Genomic DNA, 12,910 nt, shown 5'->3' on the forward strand with positions numbered 1-12,910 from the left:
TGTGCATTACAATTTTTACCAAATCAAAAGGAAGGCACATTTTTCTTAAAATAAACGAAGACACATTGAAAGTCAGATGGCTTTACTTTGTGGATTGCGAATTTATCTGAAGAAATAGTTTAAAGAACCACCACCCAAAAACCCATCCACCCCCCCCCCCCCCAAAAAAAAAGAACCCACAACAACAATAACAACAAAACCATGGCATGTTTATCAATATTGTACTGATATATGTAGACGCCACCGAGACACCTCTGTTTAAATTCATTTTTTTTTTTGGTTTAGTCTGTACAGTATTGTATGTAAATACATGCGCGGATCTGGGGGGGGGGGGCAAAATAAAAAAAAAATTAAATTTACATAGTAAAATTATCGCAAATATGCCTAGGACCCCCCCCCCCCCCCGGGGTAAACACAATTATCCTTCGGACCCCCCCCCCCCCCGGTAAAAATTCCTGGATCCGCGCATGAAATACAATGAAATACAAATGAGTGGCATGTTCTTTGTAAAGCACCTACATGTATTTAACAATATACAAACAATATAATGTGATGACTGGATGTAATAAATTACTTTCAAAACTGTTTGGTTTAACATTATTGTGAAAAAATAGAAATATATTCATATTCTGTATAAAATTTTTCAAAAATATGAAATTTACCACAAAACTTCATTTACCCGCAGAGAACTTTCAAATAGCCAATTTTAGAGATGGGAGGTGGGGAGTTGTCGGTTTGATTTATGTTTATTCCAAAGTTTTCCTTATTTTTCTATTTTATTTTTTGTGAATATCAGATCGCGTTTTCCTGTTGGTCTATTAATTCATACGTTGTCCAGATCAGACCAAAAGCATAACCTTATTTGAATTCGGTTTTGTTTTGTTTGGGAATGAATCTATGAAGGAATTCTGATGAGGTGATAAGGAGGACAGGTGTTTTATAAATCACCAATAGGTTTCAACAGTAAGTCTATGATGGAGTGTTCAAATACCAAAACAAAGCAGTGCCAAAGCCTTTCCTTTTTAATAAGTCTATTTTTATGACAGTTATGATTCAAATCTGCCAATCGTTACATGTTTTTTTTTAAGATTACATAATGCCATCACAGTTACCTGTATGGAGTACACACCCCTGCGAATGTGTTCGGAATGTTTTCTTTATCGTTGCTAAGTATATAATAAATCCAGAGGTGCTCGAATGAAAGTTCACGAGACTTCACCGAGAATTGTTCAGTTCCTGTGAAATTTCGAGCGGAAGTATATATGTTCGGATAATATTCTCAAAATACGTAAGGACTGGTCTTTTTTCATATCATATCCTGCTTTGATTTATGTTAAAACATGAAAATCGTCTAAGATGTATATTTTATTTCACTACCTAGCGTTTATTTAAATTAAACGATGATATTCAGAACAGAGTTATCGTTCGTGTTCAACCACGTGAAGAGTGGTTAAAATATAAACATTGGGTTGCTTAATAAAATCAACGCCATGCTTGATGCTTGTTGTGTGCAATACCATGTTTTTTAAAAAAATAATGAGTGTCTGTTTTGCATAAAAACTTAGTATATCGAGCCATTTTCATGAAACATTCTGCATAAAATAGAATAGTCTGTTTCACTATTGATGCTATTACTAGGTCAGGCGCGGATTGAAAATAAACCCTTAGGGGTTTCTCTTCTAATCATGTTAGTTGTTGCAACAGCAGAAAAAAAAACTATTTTCTTCCATTGTCACATTTATTTCTAGAACACATTTTATCCACCAATTAATGAAGATAAGGTTTAAAATCAATAAACCTCTAGGTTTGATATTTGACTACAAGTACCTAGATTCTATGAAATAGACTACAAACACGAGGCACGATTTTAACTGCGAAACTGAAAGGGTCAAATAATACCACGTGGTCCAAAATTTAAATGACAATAACATTCGCAGGGGTGGTACAGGCATTGTGAAGAAATTCAATATCAGACAGGTCTTTGTTACTGGCTCAAATCAACCGCGGGCGGCGCAGAAACCTTTGCCCTGTAGCTTACATTGGGTAATACATTGCATGGTTTGATTAAAACAAATCTTAATGTATATGTATGTTTAACATACATGTACAAATGGTTAGGACACAAGTTCTTACAACTTACGAGGTCTTCACCATCATGGTACATTGGTAATACAGCGGTAACACAGTGGTAATACAACGGTAAACAGGGGTAACAGAATGGTGATACAGTGGTAATATAGTGGTACATATAATACAGCGGTAACACAGTGGCAATGCGGTGGAAACGTAGTCGAAAAACAATAGTAACATAGTGTTACTAGTTATGCAGTGGTAACGCAGTGGCAATACTGTGGTAACATAGTGGTAACACAGTGGCAATACAGTAGTAACATAGTAGTAATACACTGGTAACACGGTAGTAACACAGTGGTAACACAGTAGTAACACAGTGGTAACACAGTAGTATAACACGTCAGTGGTATCGCAGTGGTAATTCAGTGGTAACACAGTGGTAATACAGTGGTATCACAGTGGCAATACAGTTGTAATACAGTGGTAAAGAGTAGTCGAACAGTGGTAATTCAGTAGTAATGCAGTGGTATCACAGTGGCAATACAGTGGTAACACTGTATGACAGTTGTATCACAGTGGTAATACAGTGGTATCACAATGGCAATACAGTAGTATAACAGTGGTAAAACAGTAGTATAACAGTGGTAATACAGTGGTACATATAATAAAGTTGCAACACAGTAGCAATACGGTAGTAACATAGCAAAAAAAGTAGTAACAAAGTGTAACTAGTTATGCAGTGGTAACGCAGTGGCAATACAATTGCAATACAGTGGTAACATAGTGGTAATACAGTGGCATTACAGTAGTTATGCAGTGGTATCAAAGTGGCAATACAGTGGTAACACAGTAGTATAACAGTTGTATCAAGTGGTAATACAGTGGTATCACCGTGGTAATACAGTAGTATAACAGTAGTAATACAGTGGTAAATATAATATAGTTGTAACACAGTAGCAATACGTTTGTAACATAGCGAAAAAAAGTAGTAACAAAGTGTTACTAGTTATGCAGTGGTAACGCAGTGGCAATACAATTGCAATACAGTGGTAATATAGTGGTAATACAGAGGTATCACAGTAGTAAAAGAGTGGTATCACAGTGTTAACACGGTAGTATAACTCGTCAGTGGTATCACAGTGGTAATTCAGTGGTATCACAGTGGTAATACAGTGATAACACAGTACTAAAACAGTGGTAACACAGTTGTAACACAGTGGTATCACAGTGGAATACAGTGGTTATATAGTGGTAACACAGTAGTAATGCAGTGGTATCACAGTTGTCACACAGAGGTAATACAGTGATATCACAGTGGCAATACAGTGGTAACGCAGTAGTAACACAGTAGTATAACAGTGGTATCAAAGTAGTAATACAGTGGTAATACAGTGGTATCACAGTGACAATACAGTGATAACACAGTTGTAATACAGTGGTAACACAGTAGTAATACAGTGGTAACACAGTGGTGATACAGTGGTTACACAGTAGTAATACAGTGGTTATACAGTAGTAATACAGTGGTTACACAGTAGTAATACAGTGGTTACACAGTAGTAATACAGTGGTAACACAGTGGTAATACAGTGGTATCACAGTGACAATCGTTGATAACACAGTAGTATAACAGTGGTTATACAGTGGTAACACAGTTGTAATAAAGTGGTAACACAGTAGTAATACAGTGGTAACACAGTGGTGATACAGTGGTTACACAGTAGTAATACAGTGGTTACACAGTAGTAATACAGTGGTTACACAGTAGTAATACAGTGGTTACACTGTGGTAATACAGTGGTAATTATGTTACACTGTCAAGAAAAGAGTGGCCTTAGAATTGTGTCACTAGAATTCCATGTACATTGAAATGAAAGCACAACAGAAATTGGCTATACTCTTTATTGATTTGATGTCGAATAATGCCATTTATAATCAATTTCAAATAATACATGTACTAGGTATATTGTTCTTGGAATGCCTTAATATTAAGCTCTTGGCTTTTGATTAGATCTATACAAATCTTTTAAGAATAAAGAATAAAGAAGTAAGCGATTGCTGAACTAGAATGGCAGCAAGATACTGACCTAATTAAACTTTTTTTCTGTGAAATATGGTTATTCTTTGTTGTAAAAGTCTTGTTTGCCTATATAGAATATTTGTTTTGGTTATATTCAGCTGTAATCAGAATCTTTCATTTCCGACTCTTTCGTCAGAATCTAATGGAAGCAGAGGCAAAGCAGTTTATGTCAATATTGGAAAACTGTTGTAACATTCATATCAATAATTTAATGCAAAGACACAATGAGCACATCATTTACATACTAGTCATCGTTTGTGAAATATTGTAACCTGCTGAAGTTGACAACTATCGTAATCCCAAATAAAAATATAAAGTCTCAAATTCTTCTTCAAACAAAACTCAAACACCGAAAATACAGCTTAAGACCTCGCTTAAACATTTGTCATATTAAAGTTAACCATTACAACTGTAATTCAACATTCCATTAATGATTATAAAATAAAATAAAAGCATTCACCAACATGTTATTGTTCAGCAGTACGTTTGCAATATAACCAATATAACCTTACCATTGCAATAAACCAGCCGTTCATCCTTACTGTTGCAATAAACCAGACGTCCACCCTTACTGTTGCAATAAACCAGCCGTTCATCCTTACTGTTGCAATAAACCAGACGTCCACCCTTACTGTTGCAATAAACCAGACGTCCACCCTTACTGTTGCAATAAACCAGCCGTTCATCCTTACTGTTGCAATAAACCAGACATTCATCCTTACAGTTGCAATAAACCAGACGTCCACCCTTATTGTTGCAATAAACCAGACGTCCACCCTTACTGTTGCAATAAACCAGCCGTTCATCCTTACTGTTGCAATAAACCAGACGTCCACCCTTACTGTTGCAATAAACCAGACGTCCACCCTTACTGTTGCAATAAACCAGCTGTTCATCCTTACTGTTGCAATATACCAGACATTCATCCTTACAGTTGCAATAAACCAGACGTCCACCCTTATTGTTGCAATAAACCAGACGTCCACCCTTACTGTTTCAATAAACCAGCCGTTCATCCTTACAGTTGCAACAAACCAGCCGTTCACCCTTACCGTTGCAATAAACCAGACATTCATCCTTACAGTTGCAATAAACCAGACGTCCACCCTTACTGTTGCAATAAACCAGACGTCCACCCTTACTGTTGCAATAAACCAGCCGTTCATCCTTACTGTTGCAATAAACCAGCCGTTCACCCTTACCGTTGCAATAAACCAGACATTCATCCTTACAGTTGCAATAAACCAGACGTCCACCCTTACAGTTGCAATAAACTAGCTAATTAATGCTTACCGTTGCAATAAACCAGCCATTCACCCTTACCGTTGCAATAAACCAGCCGTTCATCCTTACCATTGCAATACACCAGCCGTTCATCCTTACTGTTGCAATACACCAGCCGTTTACCCTTACCGTTGCAATAAACCAGCCGTTCATCCTTACTGTTGCAATAAACCAGACATTCATCCTTACAGATGCAATAAACCAGACATCCACCCTTACTGTTGCAATAAACCAGACGTCCACCCTTACTGTTGCAATAAACCAGCCGTTCATCCTTACTGTTGCAATAAACCAGCCGTTCATCCTTACTGTTGCAATAAACCAGACATTCATCCTTACAGTTGCAATAAACCAGACGTCCACCCTTACTGTTGCAATAAACCAGACGTCCACCCTTACTGTTGCAATAAACCAGCCGTTCATCCTTACTGTTGCAATAAACCAGCCGTTCACCCTTACCGTTGCAATAAACCAGACATTCATCCTTACAGTTGCAATAAACCAGACGTCCACCCTTACAGTTGCAATAAACCAGCTAATTAATGCTTACCGTTGCAATAAACCAGCCATTCACCCTTACCGTTGCAATAAACCAGCCGTTCATCCTTACCATTGCAATACACCAGCCGTTCATCCTTACTGTTGCAATACACCAGCCGTTTACCCTTACCGTTGCAATAAACCAGCCGTTCATCCTTACTGTTGCAATAAACCAGACATTCATCCTTACAGATGCAATAAACCAGACGTCCTCCCTTACAGTTGCAATAAACCAGCTAATTAATGCTTACCGTTGCAATAAACCAGCCGTTCATCCTCACCGTTGCAATAAACCAGCCGTTCATCCTCACCGTTGCAATTAACCAGCAGTTCATCCTTACAGTTGCAATAAACTAGCCGTTCACCCTTACAGTTGCAATAAACCAGTCGTTCACCCTTACCATTGCAATAAACCAGCCGTTCACCCTTACCGTTGCAATAAACCAGCTGTTCATCCTTACTGTTGCAATAAACCAGCCGTTCATCCTCACCGTTGCAATTAACCAGCAGTTCATCCTTACAGTTGCAATAAACTAGCCGTTCACCCTTACAGTTGCAAAAAAACCAGTCGTTCACCCTTACCATTGCAATAAACCAGCCGTTCACTCTTACCGTTGCAATAAACCAGCTGTTCATCCTTACTGTTGCAATAAATCAGCCGTTCATCCTTACCGTTGCAATAAACCAGCCGTTCATCCTTACAGTTGCAATAAACCAGCCGTTCACCCTTACCGTTGCAATAAACCAACCGTTCATCCTTACCGTTGCAATAAACCAGCCGTTCACCCTTACAGTTGCAATAAACCAGCCGTTCATCCTTACTGTTGCAATAAACCAGCCGTTCATCCTTACTGTTGCAATAAACCAGCTGTTCATCCTTACAGTTGCAATAAACCAGCTGTTCATCCTTACCGTTGCAATAAACCAGCCGTTCATCCTTACCGTTGCAATAAACCAGCCGTTCATCCTTACCGTTGCAATAAACCAGCCGTTTACCCTTACCGTTGCAATAAACCAGCCGTTCATCCTTACAGATGCAATGAACCAGCTGTTCATCCTTACCGTTGCAATAAACCAGCTGTTCATCCTTACCGTTGCAATAAACCAGCCGTTTACCCTTACCGTTGCAATAAACCAGCCGTTCATCCTTACTGTTGCAATAAATCAGCCGTTCATCCTTACTGTTGCAATAAATCAGCCGTTCATCCTTACCGTTGCAATAAACCAGCTGTTCATCCTTACCGTGGCAATAAACCAGCCGTTCATCCTTACCGTTGCAATAAACCAGCCGTTTACCCTTACCGTTGCAATAAACCAGCCGTTCATCCTTACCGTTGCAATAAACCAGCTGTTCATCCTTACCGTTGCAATAAACCAGCCGTTCATCCTTACCGTTGCAATAAACCAGCTGTTCAACCTTACCGTTGCAATAAACCAGCCGTTCATCCTTACCGTTGCAATAAACCAGCCGTTCATCCTTACTGTTGCAATAAACCAGACATTCATCCTTACAGATGCAATAAACCAGACGTCCACCCTTACAGTTGCAATAAACCAGCTAATTAATGCTTACCGTTGCAATAAACCAGCCGTTCATCCTCACCATTGCAATAAACCAGCCGTTCATCCTTACCGTTGCAATAAATCAGCCGTTCATCCTTACCGTTGCAATAAACCAGCCGTTTACCCATACCGTTGCAATAAACCAGCCGTTCATCCTTACAGTTGCAACAAACCAGCCGTTCATCCTTACTGTTGCAATAAACCAGTTGTTCATCCTGACCGTTGCAATAAACCAGCTGTTCATCCTTACCGTTGCAATAAACCAGCCGTTCATTCTTACCGTTGCAATAAACCAGCTGTTCATCCTTACCGTTGCAATAAACCAGCCGTTCATCCTTACCATTGCAATAAACCAGCTGTTCATCCTTACTGTTGCAATAAACCAGCTGTTCATCCTTACCGTTGCAATAAACCAGCTGTTCATCCTTACCGTTGCAATAAACCAACCGTTCATCCTTACAGTTGCAATAAACCAGCCGTTCATCCTTACCGTTGCAAAAAACCAACCGTTCATCCTTACTGTTGCAATAAACCAGCTGTTCATTCTTACCGTTGCAATAAACCAGCTGTTCATTCTTACCGTTGCAATAAACCAGCTGTTCATCCTTACCGTTGCAATAAACCAGCCGCTCATCCTTACCGTTGCAATAAACCAGCCGTTCATCCTTACCGTTGCAATAAACCAGCCGTTCATCCTTACCGTTGCAATAAACCAGCCGTTCATCCTTACAGTTGCAACAAACCAGCCGTTCATCCTTACTGTTGCAATAAATCAGCCGTTCATCCTTACTGTTGCAATAAATCAGCCGTTCATCCTTACCGTTGCAATAAACCAGCTGTTCATCCTTACCGTTGCAATAAATCAGCCGTTCATCCTTACCGTTGCAATAAACCAGCCGTTCATCCTTACCGTTGCAATAAACCAGCTGTTCATCCTTACCGTTGCAATAAACCAGCTGTTCATCCTTACCGTTGCAATAAACCAGCCGTTCATCCTTACCGTTGCAATAAACCAGCTGTTTATCCTTACCGTTGCAATAAACCAGCTGTTCATCCTTACCGTTGCAATAAACCAGCCGTTCATCCTCACCGTTGCAATTAACCAGCAGTTCATCCTTACAGTTGCAATAAACTAGCCGTTCACCCTTACAGTTGCAATAAACCAGTCGTTCACCCTTACCATTGCAATAAACCAGCCGTTCACCCTTACCGTTTCAATAAACCAGCTGTTCATCCTTACTGTTGCAATAAACCAGCCGTTCATCCTCACCGTTGCAATTAACCAGCAGTTCATCCTTACAGTTGCAATAAACTAGCCGTTCACCCTTACAGTTGCAATAAACCAGTCGTTCACCCTTACCATTGCAATAAACCAGCCGTTCACTCTTACCGTTGCAATAAACCAGCTGTTCATCCTTACTGTTGCAATAAATCAGCCGTTCATCCTTACCGTTGCAATAAACCAGCCGTTCATCCTTACAGTTGCAATAAACCAGCCGTTCACCCTTACCGTTGCAATAAACCAGCCGTTCATCCTTACCGTTGCAATAAACCAGCCGTTCACCCTTACAGTTGCAATAAACCAGCCGTTCATCCTTACTGTTGCAATAAACCAGCCGTTCATCCTTACAGTTGCAATAAACCAGCTGTTCATCCTTACCGTTGCAATAAACCAGCCGTTCATCCTTACCGTTGCAATAAACCAGCCGTTCATCCTTACCGTTGCAATAAACCAGCCGTTTACCCTTACCGTTGCAATAAACCAGCCGTTCATCCTTACAGATGCAATAAACCAGCTGTTCATCCTTACCGTTGCAATAAACCAGCTGTTCATCCTTACCGTTGCAATAAACCAGCCGTTTACCCTTACCGTTGCAATAAACCAGCTGTTCATCCTTACTGTTGCAATAAATCAGCCGTTCATCCTTACTGTTGCAATAAATCAGCCGTTCATCCTTATCGTTGCAATAAACCAGCTGTTCATCCTTACCGTTGCAATAAACCAGCCGTTCATCCTTACCGTTGCAATAAACCAGCCGTTTACCCTTACCGTTGCAATAAACCAGCCGTTCATCCTTACCGTTGCAATAAACCAGCTGTTCATCCTTACCGTTGCAATAAACCAGCCGTTCATCCTTACCGTTGCAATAAACCAGCTGTTCATCCTTACCGTTGCAATAAACCAGCCGTTCATCCTTACCGTTGCAATAAACCAGCCGTTCATCCTTACTGTTGCAATAAACCAGACATTCATCCTTACAGATGCAATAAACCAGACGTCCACCCTTACAGTTGCAATAAACCAGCTAATTAATGCTTACCGTTGCAATAAACCAGCCGTTCATCCTCACCGTTGCAATAAACCAGCCGTTCATCCTTACCGTTGCAATAAATCAGCCGTTCATCCTTACCGTTGCAATAAACCAGCCGTTTACCCATACCGTTGCAATAAACCAGCCGTTCATCCTTACAGTTGCAACAAACCAGCCGTTCATCCTTACTGTTGCAATAAACCAGTTGTTCATCCTGACCGTTGCAATAAACCAGCTGTTCATCCTCACCGTTGCAATAAACCAGCCGTTCATTCTTACCGTTGCAATAAACCAGCTGTTCATCCTTACCGTTGCAATAAACCAGCCGTTCATCCTTACCATTGCAATAAACCAGCTGTTCATCCTTAACGTTGCAATAAACCAGCCGTTCATCTTACCGTTGCAATAAACCAACCGTTCATCCTTACAGTTGCAATAAACCAGCCGTTCACCCTTACCGTTGCAAAAAACCAACCGTTCATCCTTACTGTTGCAATAAACCAGCTGTTCATTCTTACCGTTGCAATAAACCAGCTGTTCATTCTTACCGTTGCAATAAACCAGCTGTTCATCCTTACCGTTGCAATAAACCAGCCGCTCATCCTTACCGTTGCAATAAACCAGCCGTTCATCCTTACCGTTGCAATAAACCAGCCGTTCATCCTTACCGTTGCAATAAACCAGCCGTTCATCCTTACAGTTGCAACAAACCAGCCGTTCATCCTTACTGTTGCAATAAACCAGCTGTTCATCCTTACCGTTGCAATAAACCAGCTGTTCATCCTTACCGTTGCAAAAAACCAGCCGTTCATTCTTACCGTTGCAATAAACCAGCTGTTCATCCTTACCGTTGCAATAAACCAGCCATTCATCCTTACCGTTGCAATAAACCAACCGTTCATCCTTACAGTTGCAATAAACCAGCCGTTCATCCTTACCGTTGCAATAAACCAGCCGTTCATCCTTACCGTTGCAATAAACCAGCTGTTCATCCTTACCGTTGCAATAAACCAGCCATTCATCCTTACCGTTGCAATAAACCAGCCGTTCATCCTTACTGTTGCAATAAACCAGACATTCATCCTTACAGATGCAATAAACCAGACGTCCACCCTTACAGTTGCAATAAACCAGCCAATTAATGCTTACCGTTGCAATAAACCAGCCGTTCATCCTCACCGTTGCAATAAACCAGCCGTTCATCCTCACCGTTGCAATAAACCAGCCGTTCATCCTTACTGTTGCAATAAATCAGCCGTTCATCCTTACCGTTGCAATAAACCAGCCGTTCATCCTTACTGTTGCAATAAACCAGCCGTTCATCCTTACTGTTGCAATAAACCAGCCGTTCATCCTTACCGTTGCAATAAATCAGCCGTTCATCCTTACCGTTGCAATAAACCAGCCGTTCATCCTTACCGTTGCAATAAACCAGCTGTTCATCCTTACCGTTGCAATAAACCAGCTGTTCATCCTTACCGTTGCAATAAACCAGCCGTTCATCCTTACCGTTGCAATAAACCAGCTGTTCATCCTTACCGTTGCAATAAACCAGCTGTTCATCCTTACCGTTGCAATAAACCAGCCGTTTACCCTTACCGTTGCAATAAACCAGCCGTTCATCCTTACCGTTGCAATAAACCAGCTGTTCATCCTTACAGATGCAATAAACCAGCTGTTCATCCTTACCGTTGCAATAAACCAGCCGTTCATCCTTACCGTTGCAATAAACCAGACATTCATCCTTACCGTTGCAATAAACCAACCGTTCATCCTTACCGTTGCAATACACCAGCCATTCATCCTTACAGTTGCAACAAACCAGCCGTTCACCAATACATTTGCATGAACAAGCTTATCAAAAGGTTTGCAACATTTTTGCTCACTTATATGATTGCAAAAGATATCAATATTCAATATGATTTTAATATAGTCTTAGACTAAAACCATCCACCAATATCGTGCAATACACTGGTAAGCGTCCACGGAAACAACTTATTTTTAAATAAAATGTGTTTGAGCTGTTATTGTTTGGTTAAACGGTTATATTGAAACTGTATGCCTTTTTTTATATAACTGTTTGCCCATACATATGCGATAAAAGTACAACCATCTACCAGTACGTTCGCAACATAACCTTCAGCCAAAGAATGGTAACCTATCAGTCGTATGCTTCCAATGTGCAACCTAAAGGCTGGCACCATAAAACCAAAGAGATTGCAATTTATTCAGTCTATTTGCAATTGTGTTTTTTACCTTGTCTTAATTTTGTGATAAAAACAATTGCAATGAAACCAATCATCCATACAATTTTAATGAAATCTAACACTTTTATAAAACCAATTTGAAAATGTTTGCAACATAATTTTTTAGAACATAAGTTTTGAACAAAATGCACTCACGCTGCAAGTTTTCTCTGTCGCCAAAAACCAAACAAAAATAAGAAGGATAAAAATAGGTGTTGTTATTTTTACCTTTCTAAATGTCAAGCCTTTATCTTTGCTAAAATATTATGCCCGAAAGTCTTAACATAGACAGACTCGAGAGAATGTGTTATCTTTAGACATATATAAAAATAAATCATAATACATATTATTTGGGAGTTAATGAAAAATAATATGCATTCGTTCTAAAGGTCTAAGAATGTTTTACATTACCACGATGCATTTTGAAATAAAACACGTTTTCTAACCTACTTAATCTGTTTTATTTAATTAATTCATTTCTCTGTGGATAGGAATAATTAACAAAAGTACAAATCTCAACAATAAAGACACGATATCATCATCTTTATCCAAAATAAACGTTCGTGTTTCAGAACTATTCCACGAAAAAAATTAATCTTTTACAATAAAAAGAAAATTGTGTGGGAAGTTTTTTAAGGAATGCGTGGACGGAGGTGCCAAGATATGCCTTGTTGCTTCACAGCTATTGTCTTCTGCTGTCAATTAACAATTCAGTGTTATGAATTTACCTGCAAAAGTACTAAATTATTAGAATAACAATGTCACTGAACGATAGTTGGAAATTATTTCGACATTTGGTTAAAGTTAATGTA

Source organism: Magallana gigas, chromosome 8 (assembly GCF_963853765.1).
Source record: "Magallana gigas chromosome 8, xbMagGiga1.1, whole genome shotgun sequence".
NCBI lineage: Eukaryota > Metazoa > Mollusca > Bivalvia > Ostreida > Ostreidae > Magallana > Magallana gigas.